The following is a 23300-nucleotide window of genomic DNA, read 5'->3' on the forward strand; positions in this document are numbered from 1 at the left end:
CTTCCAACGATCCAACCCAAAGTTTGGGTCCGCTACAGTGATGACAGTTTTGTCATCAAAAAATGAAACAAATTAGAGGAAACCTACAACACCATCAACAATATCCTTACGGGCATAAAATTCACAAAAGAGGAGAACAACAACAAAGTGCCATTTCTCGATGTCACAGTGAAGCGAACAGTCAATGGTAAATTCAAAACAGCTTCTACAGGAAAACAACGCACGCGAACCAAGAACTTAGCTACAGAAGCAATGATCCCTACACATACAAACAAATCTGAATCAGGACACTATTTCAACGAGACACGACACACTGGAGCACCCAGGAACATCGAAGACCAATCGATAACTGTACAGCGCATTTAAGAAGTACGGGTAGCCAACAAACCCCACAGAAAATTGCTTCCCTGACCGGGAATCGAACCCGGGCCGCGGCGGTGAGAGCGCCGAATCCTAACCACTAGACCACCAGGGAGATGACAATGCATGGTGCCACATCTGCTGGAAATGACTTACCTGCCCGAAAATCGAACCCGAGCCGCGGTATATCGAAGGCTTTCACCTGTGCATCCACCAATATCATTACTTGTATCCATTGCTTCCGGTGCGGTCTCCTCTACATTGGGGAGACTGGAGACTCCTCGCAGAGTAAAGTCACAGCGCTGAGGGAACATCTCCAGGACAACCGCACCAATCAACCCAATCGCCCTGTAGCCCAACATTTCAACACCCCCCCGCCCCCCCCTCACCACTCTGCCGAGGACATGCAGGTCCTGGGCCTTCTCCATCGCCGCTCCCTCCCCATCCGATGCATGGAGGAAGAACGCCGCATCTTCCGCTTCGGATACATTCAACCCCCAAGACATCAATGTGGACTTCACCAGTTTCCTCATTTCCCCTCCCCCCACCTTACCTCAGTTCCAACCTTACAGCTGACCTGTCCTACCTGCCAATCTCCCTGACCACCTGTCCGCTCCACCCTCCTCTCTGACCTGCCACCTCCATCCCCACCCCCATTCACCTATCGTACTCTTTGCTACCTTCTGCTCAGCTCCCCCCCCCCCCAACACCAATTTATCTCTCCACCCTGGAGGCGTCCTGCCTCTATTCCTGATGAAGGGCTTTTGCCCGAAACGGCGATTTTCCTGCTCCTCGGAAGCTGTCTGACCTGCTGTGCTTTTCCAGCACCACTCTGATCTAAACTCTGGTTTCCAGCATCTGCAGTCCTCACTTTTGCCGAACCAATAAACCCAGTGTGCCGATTTCACATCAACAAATTGACACAAGCAGACGCAACGTGTGCAGAAACCCTAGCCACATTATTTTCCATTAAAGACATCTGTGAAATGATGTCCAGACAACTCAATCCTCTCAGCACCATGGTAGCCCACAAACCTACCAACACACTTCAACAGCGGCTAATGAACCTGAAATACCTGATACAAACAACCCGCAAACAAATGTTATTTACAAAATGCCATACAAGGAAATATATACATGAACTCTGCCGCACAGTTCTCTGTGGCAAGAAATGCTGGGATGAGATAAGGAATATTTTTTTCAGCCAAAACGAATCGGCACTGGCTGGACAGCCATTTAAAATCAACGCTGTCAGGCCAGGATGGAAGATCCAAAGGGATGAACAGCTTTCTTATTTCCTGAAGATTTACAAAACTGAGACTGGGTTTTGGTGTTTGTTCCCTTTCCATTCCCAGGAGCCGCAGTGGTTGGGGCGGTGAGTTGGGGAAAGTGAAATGTGCCCGTGAGCAGCGTGTGGGGCTCTTTCAGCCTACCCTCCTCTGACAGCGCTGTGACTTGTCTCCTATGTTCTCAGGGACATTGACTGAGGCGAGATAGTGAAAAGATTCCCATTCCCGCAGATCGGGAATTCAAACCGTATGCCGGCTTCAGGACAATGAGAAAGATTAATTGGGGTGTGTGAAGAAGCTGTGAGCTGCATTTCAAACAGGTAGGTGGAGTCAGATGCGTCATCCATTGCGCCCCTGACACTGTGCGTAACTGATGTCGCCATGATGCAGAGTTCTGACGTTCACACGGACATGCGCAGCAATGGGAACCTTCACAATGTGAACAGACAAGATAATCACCGTCACTCCTTCCCTTCCATAGTCCCAACTTTGTGTAGCAATATCTTTCATTGGGAAATAAAACACCTTTGTCCTTCGGTACCTGCTTCATTTCGATCACGACTTCACGCCCCTCACTGTTCTAGTCTCATTTCCAAACTCTTGGCTCATATCCTCAAAAGCAGCTCTGTGGGTATCTGCTTGTTCCACCCTGACAGGCAGTGGGTTGCAGATTCCCGACCAGTCTCAACGTGATTGAAATATTTCAACCCCTCCACTGATTTGCATCTTTAAAAAAGCCGTGGAGCAATCTCCCTTTCTTTTTGACGACAGTTCTCAACTGCAGTCGGCAGGGTTCACACCTGCGTGGGGAAACAACAATGGATTTCATGTCCATCGCACTAACCACTCGGCCCATCAATACAGAACCACACTGACAGCTTCATTTCCCAGGTCTCTCTGCCTGTGGAGCTGAGAAAGAGTGAATCATTGCAGAGCTTGTTTGAATCCAATCACTTCACAGGTTTCGAAAGGGTTAAATATCTGCAAATGGCGAGTCTGGGTGTTTCATCCCGAAAGATGAAACGGACGTTCAGTTAGAAACAAAACCAGGAATTGCAGGAGCAACTCAGCAGGTCAGGCAGCATCTGTAGAAAGAGAATCAGAGACAACTTTTCAGAACTCCTTTTTCCTCATCCAGGAACAGCCAAACCTGCTGAGTTTCTCCAGCCGTTTCTCTTTCTGTCTCGGATTCTCAGCATTCGTAGTCCTTTACGTTAGAAATTCAATCAATTCAGAAACCCCTTTGTGCTTCCTCCGTGGAGAAGATTTCCGTTTGGGAAACATTTTCCTGACACCATTAAAAACTGACACCTTCGCAGCCAAGAAAGCGGTAGGAGCGAGAGCAACAAACACTCCAACCCTGGGTGGTTTCGAACCACCAACCTTCCGGTTAACAGCCGAACGGGCTGACCAATTGCGATATAGAGATACGCAAACGCACAGCTTGCGCAGTCTGTTAGAGGAGGCTGTTCGTCAATGCATAATTCTGTCTGTCGTGCCCAGCATGAACATTGTCCTCTCCAATATAACTAGGAACTCGCCCTCCTACACGGGGGCCATCGTCCTTTGAGCCTTTCCGTGTCTTGCCTGTTCCCGACTTTTCACAGTGACCCGGAGCCGGAAGGCGTTTGAATTCCTGATGTGCAGGAACGAGAATTTTATCAATGTCTCAGTTCAGTTCATGTCCCGAGAATAATAGCGTCAATCTCCCGGCCTCTTAAACAAGGGGACGGTGTCTGGACTGTCTCTGCTCAGTCGGACAGTTCATTCCTTCATTCTCCTCTAATTCCATTTCCCAAAGAGTTTCTAAAGATTCACAAAGCTGGAGACTGGGATTTCTGTTTTACTTCATGAACATTTTTCCACCTGCTAACTGACAATATTTTGCCAAAATCTCTTCCCGATTGTCCAGCCATGAGGTATTTCCATTTTGGGAATGTTCTCTTTGGAGCAAAGAAGGTTAACTGGAGATGTCCAGGGGCTGTTGGCAATGCTGGTAGAAGAAGTGGTGGGAATGGGCAGGTTAATGATCAGAAGAACCTATTGCCACTGACTAGGGTCAGTTACCAGAGGACAGGGATTGAATTTTTTTAATGGAAAGCAGCATTTGTGCAGAACAAACACAGCGAATACTGCAGAAAGCCAACGGGTCGAGCAGCATCTGTGGAAAGGTAAACAGAGCTGACGTTTTGAGTGTGCTATGGTTTTTGTTCAGAACACGAGTTTCCTGCATGGCAATCAATTCCCAGACGTGAGAAAACGGGACTTTATTGAGACGGGTTTTGTGAAGTTTGAGCGATAATGCAACCAACAGGAAGTCATTTAAAATCGCCAGCGAAGAAAGCATAGTCAGCAGGTTACCACCCTGGGCGGGGGAACCCCACAGGGTGTCGAAGGCAGCAACGTAAATGTTCGGCCACAACTAGAGGCCTAATATTTCTCATGGAATGTTTCCAACAGGAAAGGTGAGTATTGGGCTTGTCAGCCTATTTCAGCTTCCCCTCCTCTGACAGCGCTGTGACGTGACTCTGATGTTCTCAGGGACATTTACTGACGCGAGACAGTGAAAAGAGTCTCGTTCCTGCAGATCAGGAATTCAAACCGTATGCCGGCTTCAGGACAATGAGAAAGATTAATTGGGGTGTGTGAAGAAGCTGTGAGCTGCATTTCAAACAGGTAGGTGGAGTCAGATGCGTCATCCATTGCGCCCCCATGCTGCAGAGTTCTGACGGTATACGGACATGCGCAGCAATGGGAACATTCACAAGGTGAACAGCCAAATATAATCACCATCACTGCTTCTTCCATTGTCCCAACTTTGTGAAGCAGTATCTTGCATTGGGAAATAAAACACATTAATCCTCAGGTGCCTGCTTCATTTCGATCACGATTTAAAGCCCCTCACTGTTCTAGTCTCATTTCCAAACTCTTGGCTCATCGCCTCAAAAGCAGCTCTGTGGATATCTGCTTGTTCCACCCTCGCTGTATCCTTTACCTGGTCTCACCAACAGGTGACTCCAAACCCACAGCAGTCTTGTTGACTCTCTACTGCCCCAACTCTCCAACCACCCTCCCCCAGCAGATGGGCTGGGAGAATCTTACATGGAGACAGGGTCTGGGTTGAAATTGCTGACTGAGGCAACACTTCCTCTGGATTAAGGTTGTACCAAGGATCCAATTACAAAGGGACAACTTGGTGGTTACCAATAGTAAGGAAAGTGAGGTGGGATGGTGTTTGCGCGCTTTGACCCAGAGTTGTTTAAAAAGCAGCTACGTTTTCTATGCCTTTTTACTGGGGGGAATCTGAAGCTGTAACAAAGTTGTCACAATAAAGCTTACCTGAACTTATCGCCGGGCTCAAGCTCTCATTAAAAGCTTTGAGCTCCAAGAGGTTTTTGTTTTAAAGCTGCTCATTTCTTTCAGCCTTCTGCACGAAGTTTCCAATGTCGTGTATCAGATGGAGCAGTGAATGAGGAGCTAGTATTGTTAGAAATTGTAAACTTTTCAGGACTGCAGGTAATGTGTTGTTACATCAGCATTTTAAAGTTTACTGGCAGCACTGGGCGATGTGGGCTGTATTCACTAGAAACAATGTGGAGTAGCTGGTATTGGACTGGGGTGTACAAAGTTAAAATTCACACAACACCAGGTTATAATCCAACAAGTTTATTTGGAAGCACTTGCTTTCGGAACGCTGCTCCTTCGTCGGTTAGCTGAGAGGTATGAATAAAAGTGACGGCTTGCATTTTCTTAAAACAAGGAAGGGCAGGACTTGTACAGTTAATGGTAGGGCCCTGGATCATGTTGTGAAACAGAGAAACATTGAGGTGGAGGGGCATTCGGATACATAGTTCTTTGAAAGTTGCATCATTGGTGGACAGGGTGGTTAAGAAGGCATTTAGCACCATTGCATTTATTGTTCCCCCCACTGCGTATAGGAGTTGGCCCATCATGTTGAGGTTGTACAGGATGTTCGTGAGGCCACTTCTAGAGTACTGAGTACACTTCTGGTCACTCTGTTACTGAAAGAATACTGTGCTGTACATCTCTATGACTCTATAAAAGATCCATTACAAATTTGATGGACCAAACAATTGCCTTTTGAGAGAGATAAACGAGAGGATCAATATTTAAGTAAACTTCCAATTTTTGTTCTCCTGCCAAAGTCTCTGTTTTGTCGGGGACAGGGTAAGCCAATAGACCTTGCAACTCAACCTCATCTTGTCCTCACCCAATATTTAAGGAAAATAAGGGATGATGAAAAATATCGGCTTTGCCAGTGATGCTCACAGTCCATGAACAAATAAAACAGATTAGGGTGCTGCCATCACTGCATGTGTCAGAATTAAGTGATCAGAAAAATTCTGAACTCACACTACACACAGTTTGCGCACAATGCCATCATGTCTACTAATTCTGATCATTTCAATTGATATTCAGTCTGTACCAAATTCAGAGCAGCCACGGTTTATGTTTCATTGGCAATTCTACATGTTGACTTTCTATTATCACAATCTCTTTGACGTTGTTATATGTATTTAATCTTTAGATTGGTTGTGTCTTTAATTGTGAAACAGACTGAAAATTCACAACTTCACCAAATGCCAAAACGTTTTTATTTAGGATGTTTGGGCACTAGCACTGACAAATAAAATATCAAAGAAATACAAAGTTATCAAGAGAGATACATAACTTGTTTAATCAAATACATTGGCAGTGCAGAGAATTTCAGCAAAGTGCAATAAATATTCACTTTGTACCCCTTACTCAACTCATTCAAGAATTTCAAATTGAGCTTGAGGTAATTCAAGAGAAAATGGCAACATTCGTTTGTTAATACACTCACCATAAACTCTGATAAAAATAATCTTTCAAAGTCACAATGTTTAATCCCAAACAGAGCAATTAAGTGCAAAGTTACTTTCAACCATTTAATAAAACATTGCAAATTTTATTTCCTATGAAAAACAATTTTATAGTTTTGATAAGATCTTTAATAAATATATTAAACAAAATAGCTTTCCTGTGTATCAATATTTACAACAGTTATGCAGCTATTATTCAGCAATTGACCAACTAATTGAAATAATTTCAGAATAAATTAGCTGCTTCATTATAATACATTAAGATATTTTAATAAAGTCATGAAAAGGAAATCTTTAACACAAAATTAAATAAAATACAAAACCATCTTACAGAATTCAATTCAAATCATATCTGTTGAATCACAAAAAGATGATGCTCAATGTACCAATGACAGACAATCACTGGTAATGAAGGAAAAACATTGTGAAGAACATATATATCTCAATTATATCTTAAATGAATATCTACTTTGTCTTGGACAACAATGACTGAAAGTTTTTTTGGCAAATTGAAAACTACTATCGCAAAGCTTTAGAAAATCCTTCACTGAGCCCAACATTGAATCAATTTTCTTTCAGGAAATCCTTTTCAGATTTCAGGCTTCTCCAGCTACAATTAGCACGAAGGGAAAGGATGAGCAATAGCAATATCTTGGCTCTCACCCAAGTATTCTCTGAAGAAAAAAAAATGCATCTGGATGGGGACATGAATAAGGAAGGAATCAGAGGGATATGGGCCAAATGCTGGCAAATAGGTCACGAGGTTACTTTAGGATATCTGGTTGGCCTGGACTGAAGGGTTTGTTTCTATGTGCTCATTACAGATACTCCTCTTCTGTGATCCCCAATCATCTCCCCATACCAGCTGTACTTTTCATGAAATAATTTGACAATTGTTGACTTCTATCAACCTCTTCGATCCTGAGAAATGTCCTCTCTCTGCAAAATGTGGTTCACGTTGGCAAGTTCAATCCTCCTCCGTTCCTCAGGAATGCACTTTATAATGTGCAATGTTCTCAATAGCTGTTTAACATTCAATGGGGAAACTATTTTCAGTCCAACAGTTAGACAGAATTTCTCTGAAATGTTTATAGCAAATGCACTGTCCCACGAGAGCTCGTGAGGCCACAGTTAAAATGCTTTTAACAGCCTTTTCTTTAAATTTCCCTGCCTTCCCAGGATAGAAATTTTCTCCCAGAAATTATTTGCCCTGAAAAAAATCCAGCAGTAAAATGATTATGGAGCTATCAGTAAAAATGTATCAGTTGGGGTATCCAAGGTTAGAAATGGAAAAACATCTCTCTTCAGGGTTACAGTTCAATTTGCCCTTTGGCGTTCCTTGAAATTAAGGTGTTCCATCATAGTGTTTAATTATGATCCATTAAAAGGAGTATCTACTCTCATCTGAGTGCAGAACCAACTCAACTGACTGAACAAGCAAAACAACTCTTCTATATGCACTTTAGATGTGACATCCTCTCCCTCTCTCTCTCTCTGTTGACCCAACAGGATGACCAGGGCTAAAGAGTAACGATTGCTGATCTACAGTTTGCTTCTGCTGGTTAACATAAGCATTTAATAACTGCCAGCCTGGTCATCCCCAAAGTTAAAGAACAGACTGTTCACCTGTGCCTGCGCAGAGGATAAATTTCACTTGGAACAGATCACAAAATGACAACTGTCACCAGTCCCACAACTCATGAGTTTCCATGGACAAAGTTAAAAATCACACAACACCAGGTTATAATCCAACAGATTTGTTTGGAAGCACTATCTTTTGGAGCACTGCTCCTTCATCAGGTGGTTGTGGAGAATGAGATCATGGTCACGGAATTTATAGTCAAAGGAGTCAAGTATTATGGAAATGTGATATATTAAACAATTTTAGATTAAATCTTTCATCTTTTAGAATGGGTTTCTGCTCTTTGGTATGTTAATCCCAGAGTTTGGTTTTAATTACCTTCTCAAGAATGCCATTGAAATGCAGAGCTTTTCGAAGAGAGGTGTGAATTCTGTTTGTGTCCCAATGTCCAGTCAGACTGACATTTTTCTTAGAAAAGCTCTGTACTTAGATTACATTCTTGAGAAGGTAAATTATAGATTAGGGTGGATTGGCAGTGCTAAATTACCCACAGTGTCCAGAGATGTGCAGGTTCGGGTGGATTAGCCATGGAAAATATGGAGTAAGGGGGTGTGTATGGATGGGATGCAGTATGGAGGGCCAATGTGGAATAGATGGGCCGAATGGCCTGCTTTCACATTGTCAGGATTCTGTGACCCTCCCCAACAAAGGCACATTTTATCTGCATCTATCCTTTCAAACCCCTTTCAGAATTCTACTGGTTTCACTTCTGATTCAGAGAGATATACAGCACAGAAACAGACCCTTTGGTCCAAATCATCCATGGATTCTCAAAGTGAACTCGTCCCACTTGCCTGTATTTGGCCCATAATCCTCTAAACCTTTCTTTTCATGTACCCATCGAAATGTAATTTAAACGCTGTAACTGTCCCTGCATCTCCCACTTCCTCAGCAAGTTCATTCCTCATGTAAACCACCCTCTGTCAAAACGTTGCTCTCCAGTTCCTTTTACACCTCTCTTTTCACCCTAAAAAAATTCCTCCTACCTTTGAGCTCCCCTACACTAAGAAGACCCTTTCTATTCACCTTACCTCCACTCCATGATTTTATAAATCTCAGTGAGCGCACCCCTCAACCTCCTGTGTTCTCATGAAAAAAGTCCCAGCATCTCCTTGCAACTGAAACCCTCCAGTCCTGGTAAATCTTTACCAAACCCACTCTAATAGTATTCTTCCTCTTACAGGGTCACCCAGAGCTGTACTCAGTACCCGGAAAGTGGCCTCACCAACATTCTGTACCTCAACAACATGTCCCAACTCAATGGTGTGAACAGTGGAGGCAATGCTGCTGAATGCCTTCTTAACCTCCCTGTCTAGCAATGATGCAACTTTCAAAGAACTATGTACCCTAACTCCCCCAATGTCTCTGTTTTACAACATGACCCAGGGCCCTACCATTAACTGTACAAGTCCTGCCCTTCCTTGTTTTAGCAAAACGCAACTGCTCGCTTTTATTCATACCTCTCTCATACACACGCTCCCTCTCTCAGTCACATACATGTACACACACCCCACCCCCTCGAACACTCTCTCAAGCTTATACTCCATCACACTCACACTCTACCAAATGTTCACACAGTCTTACACACACTCGCATGCACAAACTGACATGCACACAATCACACTCTCATGCACACATATGCACAACGCTATGGGGTGAATTTGGCAGAATTATATTTGCAGATACATTCAATTTTGCTCAAAAAGCACAGAATCTTATAAATTCCTATTTTGGAAATAGAACCAGTCTGATTCAAGATTGGGATACTGATAGACTCGAAGCTCACACCTGTAATGCATTGTCTGAGCTAAGATATCACTTTTTAAAAATAAACCATAAGTCATCTCAAGACTATGACTTAAAAGTAGTTCTGGGATTTACGTATTAACGAACTAAAACCTGCAACCCATTCTAAAAGATGAATGGCTTAACAGCACTCTAGGTTTGTTCAATATATCCTATTAGTTGCATGACACTGTGATTTTTGCAATAAAATATGTGTCTTATGATCCTGCTCCACAGCTACCTGATGAAGGAGCAGCGCTCCGAAAGTTAGTGCTTCCAAAGAAACCAGTTGGACTATAACCTGGTGTTGTGTGATTTTTAACTTTATCCACCCCAGTCCAATGCTGGCATCTCCACATCATATCTCGCGAACACAGCGCACACCTTGGTGCTGCCAGTAAACTTTACAATGCCGATGAAACGACGCACTCTACACTCCTGAAAAATTTACAATTTCTAACGATACCAGCTACTCATTCACTGCTCCATCTGACACACGACATTGGAAACTTAGTGCAGGAGGCTGAAAGAAATGAGCAGCTTTAAAACAAAAACCTGTTGGAGCTCAAAGCTTTCAAAGTCTGAGCCCAGCAGTAAGTTCAGGTTACCTTTATTGTGACCCAACTTTGTGACAGCTCCAGATCACCTCAGCAAAAAGGTGTTGAAAAAGTAGCTGCTTTTTAACAGCTCAAGGTCAAAGCACAGCCCCCCACCCCACTTTCTTTACTATTGGTCACCACTGACTTGTCCCTTTGTAATTGGATCCTTGGTACAGCCTTAACCCGGAGGAAGTATTGCTTCACTCAGCGATTTCAACCCAGACCTTGTCTCCAAGTAAGTTTCTCCCCGCCCATGTGCCGGGAGGGAAAGAAGTGGGGCGAAGCAGGTGGACTCAACCACACTGCTGTCGGTCTGCAGCCACGTGTAGGCTAGACCAGGTAAAGGATGCAGCTGCGATGACTGAGTGAATCCTTTGCCACAACAGCAGTTTCCTTCCCTAAAAAGGACGTGACTGAATCAGAATGGGGCTTCCCCCCAACCCCACCCGATGGTTTCATTGTTAGATTCTGACCTCCAGATTTCTGACCGAATTCCAAATCCGCTATCTGCTGCGGTGGGATTCAAACCTGGGAGTTCCAGAACTGGGTTGGTAGCCCAGTCCATATTGGTACTCGATAGTCGCTCCTTCAATCCCCCTGCAATGGCACGTGAACTCCTTGGTGCCTCCGCAGGGTGGCTGCCCGGGTAAAGCCCTTCCCACATTCGGGACAGCTGAAGGGCCTCTCCCTCGTGTGGACCCGCCGATGCTTCACCAGGGCGGAGGAATCGCTGAAGGCCTTCCCACATTCGGGACAGGGGAATGGCCTCTCCCCCGTGTGGACACGCTGGTGCTTCAGCAGGTCAGAGGAATTGCTAAAGGCCTTCCCACATTCGGGACAGCTGAAGGGCCTCTCCCCCGTGTGGACCCGCTGGTGTTTCAGTCGGGTGGAGGAATCGCTGAAGGCCTTCCCACACTTGGGACAGATGAAGGGCTTCTCCCCCGTGTGGACCCGCTGGTGTTTCATAGGGTGGAGGAATCGCTGAAGGCCTTCCCACACTTGGGACAGATGAAGGGCTTCTCCCCCGTGTGGACCCGCTGGTGCGTGCGCAAGTTGCCCATCTGAGTGAATCCCTTCCCACACTCAGGGCAGCAGAAAGGCTTCTCACCTATGTGGATCCGCTGGTGGATCAGCAGGACCGACGCCTGGGTAAAGCCCTTCCCACACTCAGGGCAGCTGAAGGGCCTCTCCCCTGTGTGGACCCGCTGGTGCTTCAGCAGGGAGGAGGAATTGCTGAAGATCTTGCCGCACTCTGTGCAGGGGAAAGGCCTCTCCTGTGTGTGGACCCACTTGTGGGTCTGAAGGGCAGAGGAATCGTTGAAGGCCTTCCCACACTCGGGGCAGCTGAAAGGCTTCTCCCCAGTGTGGACCCGCTGGTGCGTCCGCAACTTGCCCTCCTGAGTGAATCCCTTCCTGCACTCGGAACAAGGGAATGGCCTCTCCCCAGTGTGGACCCGCCAATGGGTCAGTAGGGTGGAGGAGGTGCTGAAGGCCTTCCCACACACAGTGCAGGAGAACGGCCTCTCCCCCGTGTGGACCTGTCGGTGGGTCTTTAGGTCAGAAGAATAGCTGAAGTCCTTCCCGCAATCGGAGCAGCTGAAGGGCCTCTCCCCGGTGTGGACCCATCGGTGCCTCAGTAGGGCGGAGGAATTGCTGAAGGCCTTCCCACACCTGGGGCAGATGAATGGCCTCTCTCCGGTGTGACTGCGCCGATGTATCTCCAGGGCAGATGGAGCACGGAAGCCTTTCCCGCAGTCGACACACTTCCACGATTCCTCCACGGGGTGGGATTCCTCAGGTTTCTCCATGGCCGAAGCTTCAGCTGTACACAAATGCGTGTAGAGCCCCTCCTCACCGTGAATTCCTCTTTCCAGGCTGTACAACTGTTTCTGGCTCCACACTCAGTGCGCTGCCAACAGTAGGGTCACTCACCCAGACCCACCGATGCTGAAAATGTACTCAAACAGGAACCAAAAAGCTTTGCTCCTTCTCACAGAATCACAGTCAAACATTGTTGCAGTCAGACATTGACAACAAAGTGAGGACTGTAGTTACTGGACAGTCAGTGCTGGAAAAGCACAGCTGGTCAGATAGCATCTGAGAAGCAGGAGCGTCGACGTTTCAGGCATAAGCCCTTCATCTGTTAATTTTGAAACTTCCGTCCTCAGATCGCCAAATACTCTGTAAAAAGAGATTACAAAAGTCATCAGTGTCAGTCCAGGGTAGAAATTCAGAAGAAGCATTTCTACTTTCTTTTCTTTAGTTATTCCACAAAATTGAAAGCACCATCTCACTCTCTCTCTCTCTCGGTTCTCACATTAACGTCTCTGGGAAGTGGGGGGAAAGGAGACATCAAAGCATTAACACCGACACCAGAGAGAAACTGTACATATATTAGTAGAAAGCCAGAGTCATAGAGATACACAGCACAGAAACAGACCCTTCGGTCAATCTCTTCCGTGCCAACCTGATACCCAAAATCAATCTAGTCCCATTTGTCAGTACTTGGCCCATATCCCTCTGAACCCTTCCTATTCAAACACCCATCCAGATGCCAGCATCCACCATTTCCTCTGGCAGCTCATTCCTTACACACATGACATTCTGCATGAAAACGTTGCCCCTTAGGTCCCTTTTAAATCTTCCCCCCACCTTAAACCTATTATCTTCTGGTTCTGGACTCCCCCATCCCAAGGTAAAGACCTTGTATATTTACACTATCCATACCCCTCATACGTTTATAAAAAGTCTATAAGGTCACCCCTGAGTCTCTGGCGCGGGAGGGAAAACAGCCCCATCCCATCCCTCCTCACCCGGGTAATTAAGACACATTCCTGAGTTTGCAGAGTCTGCCCCCTCCCTGGAATCACTCCAGTTGCTCGAACTGAACAGATTTTACCCCCACTCCCTCCCAGGATGGAGGGTTGCCCAGAGGGAGGGAGTTTCACTCTGAAACGGACAGGGCCACTTCCGCGTTATGACGTCATAGATGATGCGAGGGGGCGGGGAAAGGCCGACAACAGCCACGCGCACTGCGCCTGCGCAGCCCTGCAGTTTGCAATTGGGTAATCCCTTCCTTTCAGAGAATTCCCAGAGTGTGGAAGCAGGCCACTCGGCCCAAGGAGTCCGTACCGGCCCTCCGAAGGGTAACCCACCTACACCCATTCCCCTAGTGCTCTGACTAATGCACATCCCTGAGCACTATGAGTAATTTAGCTTGGCCAATCCAACCTAACCTGGACAAAGTTAAAAATCAAACACCCAACAGGTTGATTTGGAAGGACTGGTGTTAACAGCAGTGCTCCGTCATCAGGTGATTGTGGAGAATAAGATCATAAGGCACAGAATTCATGGAAAAACATTACAGTGTCCTGCCACTGAAATGATATATTGAACAGACCTGGATTAAGTCTTTCATCGTTTAGAATGGGTTGCATGTATCAATAATATGTAAATCCTAGAACTTCCTGTCAGTTATGTGTGTGCATGCATGAGGGAGAGAAAAAGTCTCTTTCCGTGCTGTATATCTCTATGTCTGTACGATAACAAATGCTTTATTTACGTTGGTGTAAATATTGTTGTAAATCATAGCTGGGTGCTAATAGTTAGATGTAAGGGAGAGAGTATTCCTCAAGTAGGGCAGTATAAGAATCCTGGGAAATCTCTATTTCTGGTTTACTTCCTAATGAACAAACATTTGGGGGTAGCATGGTGGCTCAGTGGTTAGTACTGCTACCTCACAGCATTAGGGACCTGGGTTTGATTCTGTGTGGAGTTTGCACATTCTCCCCGGATCTGAGTGGGTTTCCACCGAGTGCTCCTGTTTCCTCCCACAGTCCAAAGTTGCGCAGGTCAGGTGAATTCGTCATGCTAAATTGCCCATAATGTTAGGTGCATTAGATAGGGGTAAATGTAGGGGAATGGGTCTGGGTGGGTTACTCTTTGGAGGATCAGTGTGGACTTTTTGGGTGGAAGGGCTTGTTTCCATACTATAGGAATCTAATCTAATTAAGCACGAGCAACTATATATTTAACTTTGTTTCATTTTTCTTGTTTGATTCCATGCTATGACTACACTCTTGTGTCTGATTGGTTTGAGAGTCTGGGAGATTGTGGGTTGGGTCTCAATTCACAATGTTTTATTGTTCCAGAAGGTGTAAAGGGGTGGGGGTGGGGTCAAAGCTTCAGCAGAAATACAGCAGAACTGAGAGCAGACCCACATTTTACTCTGTTGGAACAGGAAAATCAACAGAGGACAGAGAAACCAGGACCTGAAATCCGAGCTGACACCAGATTACCCTGTGATCAGTGCTTTCATTAGCACCTCTCCCATTGTCTTGCTTTCCATTTGACTACCCCCCTCAATTTTCAGGATCCAATCCTTGTCATTCTGAAGCCATGTCTCCATTAGGAGTCACAGATCATAATTATTCTCTTCAATGTGTGCAGTCAATTCATTCGCTTTTGTTACAATGCAGCACACATTCAGACACACCGTTTTTAGTTTCCATTTTTGTGATCTTTAGAATCCAGTTTTGATTGCTGGTATATTTACTCTCCTTGTCCCTTTCTAGCATTCTCTGATGTTCATTTCCACATCACGACATTGCTCACCAGCCTTGATTTGGATTGGCCAGGCTAAATTTCCCAAAGTGTCCAGGGATGTGCAGGTTTGGTGGGTTAGCCATGAGAAATGCAGGGTTATAGTTCCATAGTAATAGAAGCAGGAGTAGGCCATTGGCTCATCGAGCCTCCTCAGCCATTCATTAAGCTCATGACTGACCTATCCATCGTCTCAGCTACTCCTACCTCCATTGTCCCAACTACCCTTAATTCCCCTACCATTGCAAAAACCCATCCAACTGTGTCTTGAATATACTTAATGAAGCTGCCTCTCCTGATTCCTTGGCAGAAAATTCCATAGATTCACTACTCTCCAGGAAAAGCAGTTCCTCCTCATCTCTGTCCTAAATCTATTCCCCCTATTGAGTCCGAGTCTCATCTACCAGCAGAAATGACTGGATAGGGTAGGGCTTCATCCCCACAGTTCAATGAATTCTCACTTTCCAAGATGTATTCACTCATTCAGTTGCTGTCTCACAAATAAAAGATTTAATTGCAACTTCTTCTGTTCCCAGACACGGCAAAACATCTTTGAAAGCTGCTCTGAAAGTCCAGTCTTCACAACCACACATCTGCTTTCACCGAAGATGATTAGTCATAAGCACAGAAACAGACCCTTCAACCCAACTCATCTGTGCCAACAAGAAATCCTAAATTAATATAAATCATTTGCCAGCATTTGGCCCATATCCCCCTAAACTCTTCCACTTCATATTCCCATCCAGATGCCTTTGCAATTTTGTAGTAATTGTATCAGACTCCATCACCCTCTTTGAAAACGTTGCTCCTCTGGTCCCTTTTAAATCATTCCCTCTCACCTCAAACATATGCCGTCTAGTTTTGGACTCCCCTACCCTGGGTACTCATCCTATCCTGCCCCTTATAAACATCTATAAGGTCACCGCTCAACCTCCAGTGCTCCACGGAAAATTTTCACCGGCCTATTTAACCTCTTTCTGTGTCTTAAACTCTCCAACTGTGGCAACAGCCTTGAAAAACCTTTCTGAACCCTTTCAAGGTTTCACAACATCTTTCCTGTCGCAGGGAGCCCAGAACTGAACACAGTATTCTAAAAGTGGCCGAACCAATGTCCTGTACAGCCACTCCATGACCTCCTAAGACTCATTTTCAAGGAACCATGAACCTGCACTCCAAGATCTCTGTTTTGTGACACTCCCCTTCACTGTGCCAGTCCTGCCTGGATTGCTTGACCAAAATGCAACACCTCATATTTCTCTAAATTAAACTCCATCTGCCACTCCTCGGTCCATTGGCCCATCCGATCAATTCTAATTTACAGCAAACTCTTTTTCCTCTCTTATTCCCTGGAAGCTGAAAATCTCCATCTCACACACTCTCCCTCCATTCTCACTTTGCTGAACCTCATCCCTGCTGTACCTCATCCTGAAGGGTCTGGTTCATGCTGATTAACAGGTGGCACAAAGCTAGTTCCTTTTTTGACTAAAAGCTTTTCCCTGGCTCAAGGAGACTCTGTCCATGACTTTTTCAGAGAGGTAATAAACCGGCCGAGTTCTGATCAGTCTGGTTTGAATGTGGATGAAACGGATTTTGAAAGGCCTTTTGTTTTTATGTAAACAGGTGTGACTTCAGGCCAAATTGGTCATGTCTTAGAAGTGACCTGTATAAAGAAAGGGGAGTGAGCTGAGCAGTTTTAGTTCAGTGTTGAACTGGTTGGCAGTTCAACAGGGAGCTATGTGGAAACTCTCTCTCTTTTCCGCCTCTCAACTTCAACCTATAAGCATATGTTCCATTTATACTGGTTTTCAAAGGGAGTTGGCTGATTGGGACTGTTGTGCATATTCAGAACAGCATAACTGAGTCTAGTTGGATAGGCTGAGCTCTGTAGGGGTTATTTATTCTGATCTTTGTGTTTCATTGTGTAATTTTGTGAATAATTTTTTGTCTGTTTTAAAATCTAGTAGTCAACCGAGCTAACTTACTCCAGGTAATTTTCACTGTGCACTTACCAAATCAAATTGCAAAGTTAAGGTCTGGGGCTGCCTGCTTAAGAATGTTTTTAGTGGTCTGGCTTAGTCCATAACACAGGCCCACACTCTCACTCAGGGGAGATCTTATTGAAACATACAGAACATTGAAAGGCCTAAACAAAGTGGGCATTGGGAAGATGTTTCCATTGGTGGGAGAGACCAGAGACTAGAAAAGGGAAGACCTTTTAGAAGGGAGATAAAGGAGAAACTTTTCAGCCAGAGAGTGGTGAATCTGTGGAATTTATTGCAACATGAGGCTGTGGAGGCTAGGTCACTGAGGGTATTTAAAACTGAGATAGATAGGTTCTTGAGTATCAAGGGGATCAAGGGTTACGGGGAGGAAGTGGGAGAATGAGGTTGAGAAACTTATCAACCACGGTTGTGTGGTATGAGTAAACCTGATGTGCTGAATGATCTAATTTCTGCTCCTATGTTTTATGGTCTCTTGCTGTCTTGGACACAGTGTGAGAGAATTGGGAGCAGGAGTAGGCCATTTGGTCTTTTGAGCATGCACCAGCACTGAACAGATCATAACTGGATATGAATATACCTACATCTAAGTATAGGCTGGGACTTTTTTCACAGGAGCACAGGAGTTGAGAAGTTTATAAAACCAAGAGGGTTGTCAATGAGGTGAGTGGCTGGTGCTGTTTCCTTCAGATTGGGGTTTCAAGATTAGGGAGCAAACTTTTAAGGAGAGAGGAGAAAGATTTTAAAAAGACATGAGGAACACCTTTTTTTGAAAGAGAGTAGTTTGTGTGTGAAATCAATGTCCTAAGGAAGTGGTGGATATAGGTACAGTAACAACATTTAAAAGACATTTGGATAAGTACATGAGTAGGAAAGGTTCAGAGGGATATGGGCCAAACTACATGAGACTAGTTTAGTTTGTGAATATATTCAGCATGGACTAGTTGGACTGAAGTGTCTGTTTCTGTGCTGTATGATTCTGTAACTGTTCTGTACTGGTCTTAAAACTATTATTTTTGCCTTCCCCCATCACCATCCACTTTTTTGTTGTTCAGAAATCAGATGAACGCAGGCTTGAATATATTCAATGGCTGCCTGATCACAGAAAGCAATCCCAACTTCTGAACTCTTGCTAATATACCACTTGCCTTGCTGATTGCCAGTCTGACAACTGGCAGTGACTGGTGTGGAAGGATGTTGAGGCCCCTTTGTACATCCACACATCATTCCTGACGAAGGGCTCGTGTCCAAATCACCAACAATCCTAGTTATCGGATACTGCCTGACCTGCTGTGCTTTTCCAGCACCACACTTTTCGACTCTAATCTCCAGCATGAACAGTGCTCACTTTGTCCACATCCCACTATATCACCATTTAAACAATGGACCTTTTTTCTGCATTTTCTTCCACAGCAAAGGCAAAATCATCACATTGTGGTAATGCGTTTGCCAATGAGGACACAGACCTGAACCAACGCTTGCAGAGTCTGTTCCCCCAACCCCCGATTCACCCCATCTCCTTTCAGTTGCTGCAAGTCAACAACTGAAGCTCAGAATTTAGAAAAGAGTGCTGTACTCACAGATGTTGGACAGAGGAAGGAGGTTGCAGTATGGGGTGAAGTTCAATCTTTATTCAGAGAGAGAGGAGCAACAACAGCAACTTCCGAAACTCATGCTCCAACTACCGCATTCAGACAATAGGGGCGCTCTGATTGGCAGGAGGACCAGTCTCTTTCCGGTCCTCCAGTGCTTCCTATTGGTCCATCAAAAGAAGGGCGCTAGCCGCATGCGCGGACAGCGAGCAGCTGGCGCAGTTTTTTTGCTGGTTCCGAGGAGCAAGCGCAGTGCTTGCTGCCACAGAGCCGCTGGAGACCCTGGGAGGTGGTATTACTGACAGATTTGAAGTGTCCAAATGCCAATAGGAGAAAAAAGGCTGGAGCCACTTACTTTTCCCCATCTGTGGGTCGACTTCTTAGTCCTTTTGCATTTGTTTGGCTGCTCAACTTTTGTATATCTTTTCCCCAGGGTCGGGGTCCTAAACGAGAGGGCATAGGTTTAGGGTAAGTGGGGAAAGATTTGAGAGAAAAACAGTGTGAAAGTTAACTGGCCTTAAGAATTGCCCTCTCTTACACCACAACAAAAATAGATTGTTCACAGCCTATTGGATCACTCAGTGGGAAGAATGTTGTGAAACTTGTAAGGGTTGAGAAACGACTTGTAAGGATGTTGTTAGGTTTGGAGCTACAGGGAGAGGCTGAAAAGGCAGGGACTGTTTTCCCTGGAGTATTGGAAGCTGAGGGGGGTAACCTTATAGAGGTCTATAAAATCATGAGGGGCATAGATAATGTAAATATACAAGGTATTTCCCCTGGGGTGGGGAGGTCCAGAAGTAGAAGTAGTTTAGGGTGAGGGGGGGAAAACTTAAAAGTGTCCTATGGGGCAACTTGTTTCACGCAGAGAGTGGTGCGTAAATTGAATGAGCTGCCAGAGGAAGTGATACAATGACAACATTTATAAGGTATCTGGATAGGGACATGAATAGGAAGGTTTACAGGGATATGGGCAAAGTGCTGGCAAATGAGACTAGGTTAATTTAGGATATCTGGTTGGTCAGAACTGAAGGCTTTGTTTCTGTGCTCTACAATTCTATAATTCTTTTTTGACATAGTCTGAGCCAATTTCACAAGACTAGGAATAGGCCATTCACCCATTACAGCCTGTCCTCAGCTGTGGCCTAACTGCACATATTTCAATGTGAGTTTCAAAAGATGTCTGCAGCTTTTTTTATGAAATTGAACATGCTTTAATAATGTTTCTGAATATATCATTTTAGCTATTCTTAATTTTAAAAATAAGCCATTTCCCAGGTAGAGTCACCACCATCCATTCTCTCTCCCTCTTCTTATCGGTTCCTGAATCCTGGCACCAGGCAGACACCAATGTAATCTGGCCTCCAGGTGGCAACTGCAGAGAACGGAGACAATCCCTGACCCAATCAGAAGGCTGTCCTGAGGGGAATGACTGTCTCCCAGAATAAAGTGTCCGGTTAAGATCCCCCCACCCACCACCACCACCACCACCACCGTGTCTGCAGCCTGGCTTCCAGCTGAATCTATCTGAGCCAAAGGTCCTCCAGCGTGTGTTTACCCTGGATGATAGCATCCAGAGCCTCCCACCTTCTGTGAGCCAAGTGCCACTCTATCCTCTCCAATGTGTGTTATGTCACTGCTTAACTGTTTTCAGTGGCTGAGCAGAGGTTGATGGCCAAGTTCATAACCCATGAGGATAACCTTGGGTGACCCCACTCCACCCTACACTCTCTCACCATCACACAGACCCTCTCTCATACACATGGTCTCTCTCAGACACACACAAATCCACCAATGCACACACCCTCTCACAGGCTCATACTCCATCATACAAAAACACACACACACTCACACTACTCTCTCATGCACGCACATACATACATGTCCATGGGATGAATTTGCGTTTGCAGTATTATATTTGCAGATAGATTCAACGTGTGCTTTTTGTGGAAAAATCGGCAGGCAGTTAATGAAAGCAATCAATCCATGTAATATTTTATCAACTCATACTTTGGAAATAGAACCAGTCTGATTCAAGTTTGGGATACAGACAGACCGAACCTCTCACCTTTCATGCATTGTCTGAGCTGAGATGTTACCTATTTTTATAAAACCTTCAGTCATCTTGAGAACATGAATTAAAAGTGGTTCTGGGATTTACATATTAATGAACAGAAACCTGCAAACCATTCTAAAAGATGGAAGACTTAACAACAATCAAGATTTGTTCAATATATCCTATCAGTTCCATGACACTGTGATCTTTTGCTATAAAATCTGTGTCTTCTGATCCTGCTCCACAGCTACCTGATGAAGGAGCAGTGCTTTGAAAGCTAGTGCTTCCAAATAAACCTGTTGGGCAATAATCAGGTGTTGTGAGATTTTAACTTTGTGCACACCAGTCCAACACTGACACCTCCACAACGTTTCTGGTGAACACTTCCGCCAGGAAACTTTACACTGCTGATAAAACATTGCAGTGCCTGCATTCCTAAAAAAATTACAATTTCTAATGATACTAGCTACTCATTCACTGCTCCATCTGATACATGACATTGGAAATTTAGCGCAGGAAGCTGAAAGAAATGAGCAGCTTTTAAACAAAAACCTCTTGGAGCTCAAAGCTTTCAATGAGAGTCTGAGCCCGGCAGTAAGTTCAGGTAACCTTTATTGCGACCCAACCTTGTTACAGCTTCGGATCCCCCCAGCAAAAAGGTGTAGAAAAAGTATCCTTTTTTTTAAAAACAGCTCAAGGTCAAAGCGCACACAATTCTCCCCCCGCCCCCTCACCCCCACTTTCTTTACTATTTGTCAGCACAGAGTTGCCCTTTTGTAATTGAATCCTTGGTATAGCCATAAACTAGAAGAAGTATTACCTCATACACCAATTTAAACCCATACCTTGTCTCCAAGTAGGTTTCTCCCCCCTCATCGGCTGGAGTTGGGGGGTGGGGGGAAGGAGTGCAGAATAGTCAACCAGACTGCTGTGGGTCTGAAGTCACACGTAAGCCAGTCCAGGTAAAGGATGCACTGGGACGAGTGATTAGATTAGATTACTTACAGTGTGGAAACAGGCCCTTCGGCCCAACAAGTCCACACCGACCCGCCGAAGCGCAACCCACCCATACCCCTACATTTACCCCTTTAACCTAACACTACTGGCAATTTAGCATGGCCAATTCACCTGACCCGCACATTTTTGGATTGTGGGAGGAAACCGGAGCACCCGGAGGAAACCCACGCAGACACGGGGAGAACGTGCAAACTCCACACAGTCAGTCGCCTGAGTCGGGAATTGAACCCGGGTCTCTGGCGCTGGAGTGAGTGAATCCGTTCCCACATCAGCCGTTTCCTTCCCATAAAAGGTTGTGAGTGAATCAGATGGGGGTTCCCCCTCCCCTCCCTGACAATTGTTTCGTTGTTAGATTCTGAACTCGATTTCTAACCAAATTCCAATTCCACCATGTGCCTTGGCAGCTCCCGGGTTGATAGTCCAGTCAATAAAGGCACTCAGCCGTCGCTGTTTTAAACCCCCTGCGATGGCATGTGAACTCTCTGGTGTCTCTGCAGGTGGGAGGAGCGGCTAAAGCTTTTCCCGCACTGATAGCAGGTGAATGGTCTCTCCCCTGTGTGGACCCGCTGGTGCCTCAGCAGGTCAGAAGCCTGGGAAAAGCCCTTCCTGCACTCTGGGCAGCTGAAGGGCCTCTCCCCCGTGTGGACCCGCTGGTGCTTCAGCCTGTCGGAGGAACTGTTGAAGGCCTTCCTGCACTCGGTGCAGAGGAACAGCCTCTACCCAGTGTGGACCTGACGGTGGGCCAACAGGGTGGAGGCCTGGGTAAAGCCCTTCCCGCATGCGGAGCACCTGAAGGGCCGCTCCCCCGTGTGGACCCACCGGTGCCTCAACAGGTCAGAGCAATTGCTGAAGGCCTTCCCACACTCGGAGCAGCTGAAGGGCCTCTCCCTGGTGTGGACCCGCCGGTGCCTCAACAGGTCAGAGCAATTGCTGAAGGCCTTCCCACACTCGGAGCAGCTGAAGGGCCTCTCCCTGGTGTGGACCCGCCGGTGCCTCAACAGGTCAGAGCAATTGCTGAAGGCCTTCCCACACTCGGAGCAGCTGAAGGGCCTCTCCCTGGTGTGGACCCGCCGGTGCCTCACCAGGTCGGAGGAATTGCTTAAGGCCTTCCCGCACTCTGTGCAGGGGAATGGCCTTTCCCCGGTGTGACTGCGACGATGAATCGCCAGAGCAGATGGGAAACGGAAGCCTTTCCCACAGTCGCCACACTTCCATGGTTTCTCCATGGGGCAGGATTCCTCTGGTTTCTCCATGGCCAAAGCTTCAGCCGCACACAACAAGTGTAGAGCTCCTCCCCTCTGTGAATTCCTCTTCCCAGGCCTTATAACTGTTTCAGGCTCCACACTCAGTGCACTCCAACAGTAGGGTCTCTCATCCAGTCCCACTGATGCCGAGAACGGACTGAAACAGGAACCAAAACGTTTTGCTCCTTCTCACAGAATCAGTCAAAAATGGTTGTGGTCCCGATGGATTGAGTGACTGTCAGACATTGACGT

The 23300-nt window shown here is 45.8% G+C and overlaps 1 non-coding gene and 2 pseudogenes across 2 annotated transcripts; all 3 read right to left on the bottom strand.

The window, feature by feature from the left end:
* Window positions 1-403: 403 nt before the first annotated feature.
* On the bottom strand, window positions 404-475 carry trnae-cuc (transfer RNA glutamic acid (anticodon CUC)). Its single transcript has one exon. It is a non-coding gene; the product is annotated as a tRNA-Glu (tRNA).
* Window positions 476-6662: 6187 nt separating this feature from the next.
* On the bottom strand, window positions 6663-13485 carry LOC148144127 (uncharacterized; annotated as a pseudogene). The gene is made up of 2 exons (XR_015751395.1): window positions 13354-13485; window positions 6663-12721 (listed from the first exon to the last, which is right to left on the bottom strand). The product of XR_015751395.1 is annotated as an uncharacterized LOC148144127 (transcript).
* Window positions 13486-22256: 8771 nt separating this feature from the next.
* LOC148144128 (uncharacterized) lies at window positions 22257-23057 on the bottom strand (annotated as a pseudogene).
* Window positions 23058-23300: the final 243 nt, after the last annotated feature.

The sequence above is a fragment of the Chiloscyllium plagiosum genome, unplaced genomic scaffold (genome assembly GCF_037043375.1).
Source record: "Chiloscyllium plagiosum isolate Xiang-an unplaced genomic scaffold, Cpla_swu_hap1 HiC_scaffold_27, whole genome shotgun sequence".
NCBI classification, from domain to species: domain Eukaryota; kingdom Metazoa; phylum Chordata; class Chondrichthyes; order Orectolobiformes; family Hemiscylliidae; genus Chiloscyllium; species Chiloscyllium plagiosum.